The sequence below is a fragment of the Poecile atricapillus genome, chromosome 2 (genome assembly GCF_030490865.1).
Source record: "Poecile atricapillus isolate bPoeAtr1 chromosome 2, bPoeAtr1.hap1, whole genome shotgun sequence".
NCBI lineage: Eukaryota > Metazoa > Chordata > Aves > Passeriformes > Paridae > Poecile > Poecile atricapillus.
This window is the reverse complement of record NC_081250.1, coordinates 65678301-65687122: the sequence shown is the minus strand read 5'-3', so window position 1 is coordinate 65687122 and position 8822 is coordinate 65678301. Positions and strand designations below refer to the sequence as shown.

At 39.9% G+C, this 8822-nt stretch overlaps 1 long non-coding RNA gene across 1 annotated transcript in view; it reads right to left on the bottom strand.

Annotated features, from left to right (window-relative positions):
* Nucleotides 1-1092: 1092 nt before the first annotated feature.
* LOC131576757 (uncharacterized) overlaps nt 1093-8822 on the bottom strand; it is a 77547-nt gene continuing 69817 nt past the window's right edge. The window contains exons 4-5 of the long non-coding RNA XR_009277064.1: nt 8623-8687; nt 1093-8059 (exon numbers count right to left, since the gene is read on the bottom strand). This is a non-coding gene — a long non-coding RNA (uncharacterized LOC131576757). The remainder of the gene's footprint in view (nt 8060-8622; nt 8688-8822) is intronic.

The following is an 8822-nucleotide window of genomic DNA, read 5'->3' as shown; positions in this document are numbered from 1 at the left end:
AGTTACACTGAAAATTCAGTGGTTTTGAGAATCATAAGAGAGAAGGTGAAAATGGTGGTGTTAAGTCTGGGGGAACCCTCAAAAAAAGAAAGAGTAATTTGGTGAACCATCTCTTTCCTTTCAGCAAAAATATCAGAAAACTTTCTCTAGAAGTACTCTGTAGAAGGCACACAATCATGCTGCAGCTGGGTTGCTACCAAAGGAATATAAAAAAAACACCTCAATGCCAGAGGTACTGCATGAAGTGAGAGTCTGAGTCTCTCCTGGTGCTTTTAATACCTTTACAACTTGCAGATGAGTATGACACCAGCAATGTTTTTATTTTCTTTGTTATCCTCACTGCTTTAAGTGAGAACTAGCAAACTGGAGTGGACTCAGAGTTACTTGCAAAGCTGAGACAGAATTTATCTAATGGCTGCAGGACAGGTTATCTGTGTCACTGCAACAGAGGGGAGCCGGAGTGTCAGTACCTGTATCTGGTATTCCTACAGATTTTTCAGGTGACTCTACCATGAGGCCAATTGGTGTGTTCTCTCCAATGGACTCTGAGTCAGGATAGGTCCTTTTGTGTCTGAACACCCTCTGCAAGAGGACACCAGTTTCCAGGAAAGACACCAGAGCCCCGAGATGATGGGGCTGTAACATTCATGTCTGTGGAGGTTTTGTAACAAAACTTGAGGGAACCCTAGCTCAACTCTCAAGACAGTGGCCCCAAGGCCAAGCTGCCCTGCTGAGCATTTACTTGAAACAAGGCCAACGTTACTCTTCTATCCACTGGGACATGGGGACACATCCATTGAAGTGTGTGTGGTGCTCTGCTTCTGAGACATGGGAACAACGGAGAAGTTAAAAAATAAACACGATTAAACAAATCAGGTCTCTCGTGAATGCATTGCCCTCTCTCTTTTCTAAAATTCTCCACATTCCAAGATCATATTGGAAAATGTGAGGCAAATGCACAATAAATGCTGTGAGCTGCTTTTTGGGCCATGCTGTTTCCATTTCTATGGCTATTTGAAAAGTGCATGAATGCAGAGGACTTTTAAACACTCTAAAAATTAATACAGAAGAAACAATAGAAACACATTTATTCTTGTTTTATTCAATGTCAGTGTTGCCGAGTTTTGTCTGACCAGATGTTACAGAGTTTCAAATCTGTTCAACCATAGCTGTTAACAAAATGTCCTTCTTTCACCAAATTTAAAAAAAATATACACATTTATTTCAGAAGATCTCCTTGGTTTTTTTAATATAAATGAAACAGATGCAATTTATCCCTTACTAGTGCTAGTACTCATTGTGATTTCTGAGAGTACTGGTCACAAGGCTTTGGGTGAGTGCTGTTCGCACACTATTCACACAAATACTTTGCAATTCTGGATGCGCAGTTTTAAGTCAGTGATACTGGTCCTGCAGTTTCGGGGTTTGTTTTTTCCTTGATTTTTGTTTTGTGGTTTTTTTTAAAGGATGCATGTTCAAGATAAGAAACTATTTTTCAGATAGGGGCTGGAAAAGCTTAAGCCTTTCCTCTCTGTGTGGTAGTTTCCCTTCTCTTTCTTTTCCTGGACAGAACTGACAAGCAGTCATTGTCCCTCCAGTGAGCTCTGCAGTATTACTTTGACCCTAACCCATCAATCTGCCTCAATTGGATAATGATCTGTAATCACTTTCTTTCAGGGGAGTCTATAAATTTGCCAAGGCCCCATTCTTCTCTGAAGGCCTCCTTATGTTCACTCCCGTTTGTGCAAATGCTCTCTCTTTTACAGCACTAAATAGCCATGCACATGGCCCTTTCTGTTCAGAGGCACCAGGCTGCTCACTGTTGATTTTCCATGGCTCTGCTCTCTAAAAGGAGGCAAAGCTCTGCGTGCCAGGACTCTGCAGGGTGCAGGACGAAGCCACACCACTTCAAGAGCAGCCGCTTTTCTCATTAAGACTGACCCATCATTAGGCTGCTTTGTGCTGGCCCTTGTAATCGATGAGAGGACTGTGTAGTGTGAAAAAGCTAATAAAGATGAGCATGAGGTGGTAGAGAAGGGGGTGGGGGAGTAAAGACACTAACCCCTGTTAACAGAGAATCCCTCCCTCCCCAAAGCTTAGCTGCGTGAGTGAGGGGCAAAGCTCAGGATAGCTGGCAGGGTGCAGACTCCTCTCAGTCATTTATTTGATTCCCTTTAATTCCCTGACCATCCTCATTCTGTCCTCTTTATTGGACCTAAGAATTAAAACAAGCATGAAAGAAAGCTCATATTCTCCTTCCTCAGCCTCCTTCCTTCTGATTAAAGAAGATCAAAGGCTGAAGAACATCTAACTGAACTTGAGTGCAACAGAAGAGAAAGCCCACATATGTGCATGGGAGCATGGGAGGGTTTTTTTCCATATTGTCATGAGACTTTCTGAGCTTCTGAGAACATCAGGGAAAAGGTCAGAGAAGATGAAAGATACTAATGTTGCTAACATGTCTTGGGGAAGCACCAAGCATATTCTTGCTCTGTGGCATATTTGGCACACAATAAGTAATCTCCAAAAAAATGAGCAGTGTGGAGGCAGCATTGGTCATGGGAGACGACAAAGATGATAATTCTCTGCCTGTACTTCAAAGACAGCAACGCATCTCTAGAAGTGCTGTGCATATTCACATCACACCATAAATAAGCTGTGAGAGTCTGCAGCCGTGACAATGTGCCTAAGTGAAATGAAAGGATCCTCTTGTTTGGGGGAGGAGGAATGGTGCCTGTAACATTGTGTACACTGGTGAGAAACCATGTGTAGAGTGAGCTTGCAAAAGTGTAGTGTCAGATGTTGTACAAATGTGGGAGAGCTCAGTGAGGGACAGCTTCTCCCTCCAGAACAGGTGGCCTGCAGAGCCCAGACCACTCTTCAGAGCAATTCTTTGCCTTCACACATGATCTGTTTGGCTGGGTGTGCCTCACGGACAGGAAACACAGTCCACACCTCGTCTTGTCTCCACTCTGTGCCTCCTTCCCCACTTCTCACTACGGCAAAGAAGCAGGGAAAGGGCAAAATATGGTATTCATCCCCACAGCCTGAGAGTGCATTTGTGGATTTGAGAGTGCTTTTTTGTGAGAAATGGTACGGGGAGTTAACCACCTGCACTCTCCCTCATACCTGTTGATAAAGTGAGTCTTTGATGAAGGGCTCAGAAGTTTTCAATATTAAGTTTAGGTTTCCTTATTTTGGATATATGCAAAATTACATGGACAAGATCTTAAGTTTATAAATTAATGTTTCCATATTAAGAAAGTTCTGTCCATAGTCTCATCTTCCTTGTGACTACAGAAAATCTCAGAATTAAAGTGAGTTGTTAAAGTTGCTCATGGGCTTATTTAGCACATTGTTGATATTAGTGAATTCCACTTCTATTTTCTGTTTATGTTTCTTGTTGAGAGAGTTGAAGCCTCACTCTTCCACTAAACACCTTCATCCCAGCCATCATGCACTGTTTGGTCCTTTATGTGTCTTTTTTGTCCTGAGTGACACAAATATAGTATGTGACAATGCCAGAATTTTGGAATTGCTGCGAATATACTGTGTCCAAGTGGAGAAACATCAACCAAGTTAAGAAATGTATGGGATTTGTGGTTTTTGTTTGCTGAGGCTATTTTTTTTTTGTCTTTCATTCTTTGAAAGAAGCAAATTCTAAGAGGATTGCATAACAGAAGTACCCACTTCAAAACAAAAGCTGTTTGGCGCAGTATCTTCTGCTAACATTCTGCCTCAGCTGTGCCATTCAATGCATTTCACAAGGGATTTTGTGTTGCTGTCAAAGAGAAGCTGCACAGATTTACTTGATTTGAAACAGGGATGCCTGGCAAGTTGTTATGGGCAATCTGGATGAATATGTGTTGGCATTTGCCTTATTTTCATTCTCTTCAAGATTCCAAATGATAACCATCTTGAAGGTAATTTGTTTTCATTGCATTAAAAATTCCATTGGAAAGTTGCTTTTTATTGTAACTTGTTAAATGCTTAATTGATATCACATAATAAAAAGAATCAAAAAACCCCTCTGGTCCCTCTCAGGAGCTCAAGTTAGCTGCAGTGGAGCCAGCTTCGTTGCCATTTCCAAGTTGTTCTGTAGTGATCTAGCAATTCATCAGTGTCAACGACACATGGGAACTCTCATGTTTGTAAAAGCCTGCAAGGGATCCATGTCCTATATTTCAACAAAAATCACAAAATCACATTTCAAGGTGGTCAAGGTTAGGGAAACATCAGGCACATAATTGCTAGCCCCTTTCTGAAGTAGATGGTAAAACATGGAGAAACAGGCAGAAGCAAGAGGTCAGCAGCTGCAACAGAAAGGTGAATGCTCTTTTGAAGGACCTAGAAAATTGGAAGTGAAACATAATTGTCAGGATGCCAGAAGCATTTGGCTTCTTCAGGAGGAGGAGTGGTACGAGAACCTAAACAGGCAAATATGTTGGTACATACTTGTCACAGAAATCACAGCAGAGCAGTCATGGACGGACCAGTGAAGATCATCCGTGGTTCATTGCTTTATCTTCACTGGCCTGCGTCATGGCAGAGACTTCTCTTCACTCTCTCGCTCTCTGATCCCACCTAATTGTTTATCTTCTGAGAAGCCGCAACAAGGCCACATGTGTGTGAGCTCGAGTCTGCCTCACACCTCACCATCTGTGTGCAAGAACAGACAAAATCTAGCCTGTGAAGGACTGCATCATAAAGTGTGAGATTCCTTGCTGCCATGGAATTTTATGGATACTTTCTTTGGTAGATGAGGCAGCATGAGAGCAAACACATATATCCAATGTGCTCAGTATTCTCACTTAGAGTTACTTAGATTATGATATGCTATGGTAGGTGGTCTGATATTTATATATGTCAAAGCCTCTAAGATGTTTTATACAATTCTTCTTGGTTCTTATTTCACAGGAGATAGTCTACATTGTCTCAGGCTGATCAGGCAGTTTTGGGAAAAATGTCCAGATTTACATTGATATGTTGTTTTCTAACTTACTGGTAAAATTGCATTGGCTTTCCAGGAGAAGGTTAAAGGCACCTGGTTCAAGGATGAGAAGTTTTGACCATTTAGAAAAGATCTGGGACAGCACTTGTCAGCTTGGAGTTATTTTATGTATTGCCATGTTCTTAATACTTAAAAACATGGCAGAAATATCATTTGGTAGCACAGCTACAAAATTATTGTCGTCTTTCAACACAGCCCATAGAATACACACAATATCAATACTTTAATATTCAATGTAAAGACAGTAAAGAGTGAATTCTTCCTTCTGATCCATCAGTGTGATCTCTTCACTGAGATTGCACTGACTCCTCGACTGAAATTTTAGTTGGCAATTTGCTGATTAGCTCACTGGATCATTGAATCTTTCTGATTTATCTGTTGCTTCCATCATACTGCAAAAGTGAAAATACTGAGAATGTGCTAAGCACTCAAGTACTAAGATGTATTTTAAATGTTGATCAATTGATTAGGTAGAATAGTTTCTAGTGTATTCTGTCTAAATCAATGTCAAAGGGTTAAAATAGCAAACAGTTGCATTGTGAAAAACGATGTTAAGATTAACTTCATAAGGAATAATTAACTTCAATGGGATCTTGATATCCACTATATAACTGCAGTCTTCCTGAAATTCTGAAGTCCTTTCACTTATTGCAAACCTATTTTCTGTCTGTAGCAGTTTGTGTTTCTGCATTTTGCCTGTTCTTCAAGTGGGTGCATGTGTCATGTAATCCACAGATTTTTACTTGTGATGGTTGCTGAAGACAAATCTCTCCCTGAAGATGGCAGGCCTCATGATACAGGATTGGGCTCTCATAAATCTAAGCTTATAGTGCTGCTTAGCAAGAAACTCCTGTAAATGCAATTTTCTCCTTGTGTTTGAGGAATATAATACTATAATAATGTAATCTGCTTGTCATTGGGTGATTTTTTAAAATACTCCTTATGATTTTAATAGGGTTTCTATACTAATACAAATGCTTAGGCTTATTCTAACACATATATTAACAGCAAAATCTTAGAAACTCATAAGTGGCACATTTACTTGAATCTGATGTCCAAAGTCTAGGGATACTGTCTTATACTCAAGTTTCAGAAGAAATTACTGAAGGTGATTTTTTTTCCTTCCAAAGTTATCTTCCCTTGGTCTGAAAATCTCAGTTAATAAAATGCTGTGTTCTGAAATCTACCTAATTCCCACCAGGAGTTGCATGATGCTGTTTTCTTTTTAACTGACTAATTATTATTATTGTAGACATGTTATTTACTCCAAAGTGGTTTGGGGAAAATTGATTAGGTTGCACCATGTCATGAAAGAACAGATGGCAGGCTAGTCTGTCAGTTCATCCACAGCCTATAAGAATGTTAAGAAAATTAAAACTGAGGGGGAAAAAAAGAAAAAACAAGAAGAAAAGAAAAAAAAGGTGACCAGGAGGGAATGAACTAAGCTGTGCTTGCAACACAAAAAACTTCTTGTTGTGGGTGGTCCTTTGGGAAGGTAATCGGAGATCTGCAATATGTCCACTACAATCAACAAAAGGGTACAATACTTCTCTGCAGGGAATTGGGTAGGGAAGAATTTGTTTAAATAAAATTGCAGGGTTGTAAGAATGTTAAACTAATTCTCTAATGTTCTGTGCATTGTCTGGGGAATTTTGGCTTTGCATCATTTGCTGTACTGAAGTACTGAAAAAATATTCTATTAGAAGTGTTTTGGAATGTGTTAACATGTATTATAGCTTTGGAAACCCTGACTGTGTTTAATGACAACTAAAAATGCCTTTAGAAAAGCTACACTCTCTTGTATTCTCTCCCTGAAACCTTTCCCAAATTCTTAGTAGAATTCTTTATCTTTATCTTGCAAATGGGACTTCAGTTTGCTGTTATTCTGATTGGCTGCCACCTGCATTTGGTGTGTGTGTCCATATAAATTATTGGTGCTAAAATACCATTGATAAAACTGTATGTGGGTAACTTGCTTATAGAGGAATGTAAAGTCTTGAACTGATCTCCCTTTAGCATTTGTATTTATGCATGTGAAACTGGGGGAAACTGTAAGAAAATGGCTGAAAAGAAATATTCCTTGTCCTTCCCAGAGTGCACCAAAAAATACCAATTATACCTCCAAAATCCAAAGATCCCAAAAGAAGAGGTCCAGAAGAAAGTGAGTGTTGAAAGTGTTGAAAGTGTTGAACATGAAAGTTTTGCTCTTTCTAGACCCGCTTCTTCTTTATGTTGTAGGTGGTATTTTACTTTGCAAAGTATTGTTATGTATCAGCAAATTGAAAAGGCAAGACCTCAACCTCACTCTCCGTGTGAGATGGAAAACAGGGAGCATCACAGTCCCAGTCAACAGTCTCTGATGAGATGGCTCCCAACAGGACTCTCCTCTTCCCTAGTTCAGCCCATTTTCTTCCCCTCAGCATCCTATCAGTCTGGCAAAGATCTGCTGTGCTGCTCCCACAGGGCAGCAGGGAGGAAGACTTACCTCCTCACTATCCTCTTGTCTCTAAGTAATCATGTGTGAAGAAAGGAGAAAATTGCATTATTACAGGAGTTTCTTGCTAGGCAGCACTACAAGCTTAGATTTATGAGAGCCCCCATCCCGCACCATGAGCCCATTTTTTTAGGTGCTGGACAACTAAGTTTTTTGCTCCTAAAATCTTTCAGTCCAAGAAGGGAAGGAGGTCATAGGGATTTGTCCTTAAAACCAGACAGGGACATAATAAAACATTCTCAATCTCAGAGTTTCAGCTTGTCTCTCAGTGTATTATCCCTCAGCCCACTGATCTTCCCTCCCTCAAATGTATAATTGTGCCTTCAATTAAGTAATTCCAGTAGAAACAAGTTATATTTTACTTCAACAACATACTCTCCTCTTGTAACTGTCCACTGCCAAAGTTCTGCTTCATATTTTTCTATGCATGTTGGGCTTTTCACACATCTGGAACAGCTGTTATCCCAGCAAATGGCTTTTCTGCTGTCTGCATGCCTTCCCCAGCGCTGAGCAGCTCCAAAAGGATCTGTCCTCATCACCTTCACACACCTTCTCTGTTTAAAGAAAGAAAATAACCAGAGTCTAATCACTGCATAAGTGTTTGAGGCCTTATCTTCATCAAAAATTGTCAGTGAGGATTAGTTCTCATTGGATTGCGAGTCAAGGATTAATTACACTGACCACAGATGGGCATGGTACAAAGAATGTCGGTAAACTCCCCACACAGCTCCCAGAAAGTACTTTAATTATGGCCTGCATAAATTTCTATTCCAGTTTTCGGACTGCCTTAAGCAGAGACTACCAACTGTCCTAAATTGCTTGGTGGTTTGTTGAGGTGGAAATGTATCCTCTGTGGACTAAACTCATTACTGGGAGGTTTATTAGCAAGAAGGTAGTCTAAGTCCATTAATAAATGAGGAGTGAGGCAAAATCAATTATGATTTTAATATGACTGAACCGCTAAGCTGCTTTTTTTTGAATCTATCATTTAAAGGGAAATAAAAGAGTATGGGCAATTAAGAAGCAAAGAAGATTATAGCTGGTGTGGTTATTGATAAATACAGGTAAGTAAATACCTGGGAAAATTAAATGCACAGATCAGCAGTACTTACTTTACCTTAAGGAAATTTGTGAACATACTGAAACACTAAGAAGTAGTTTTCCAAGCCAGACCACTGGTCCCTGCAATAAAATAGAGTATGTTTACATTGTAAAGTGCAGAGGGAGTGAGAATGGGGAAAGGGAAATAAGGTCATTTAGCATCAAGCAAAAGTAATTTGCCTGTCCAGTAAAATGATGGAGCTATTAGGACAGAAA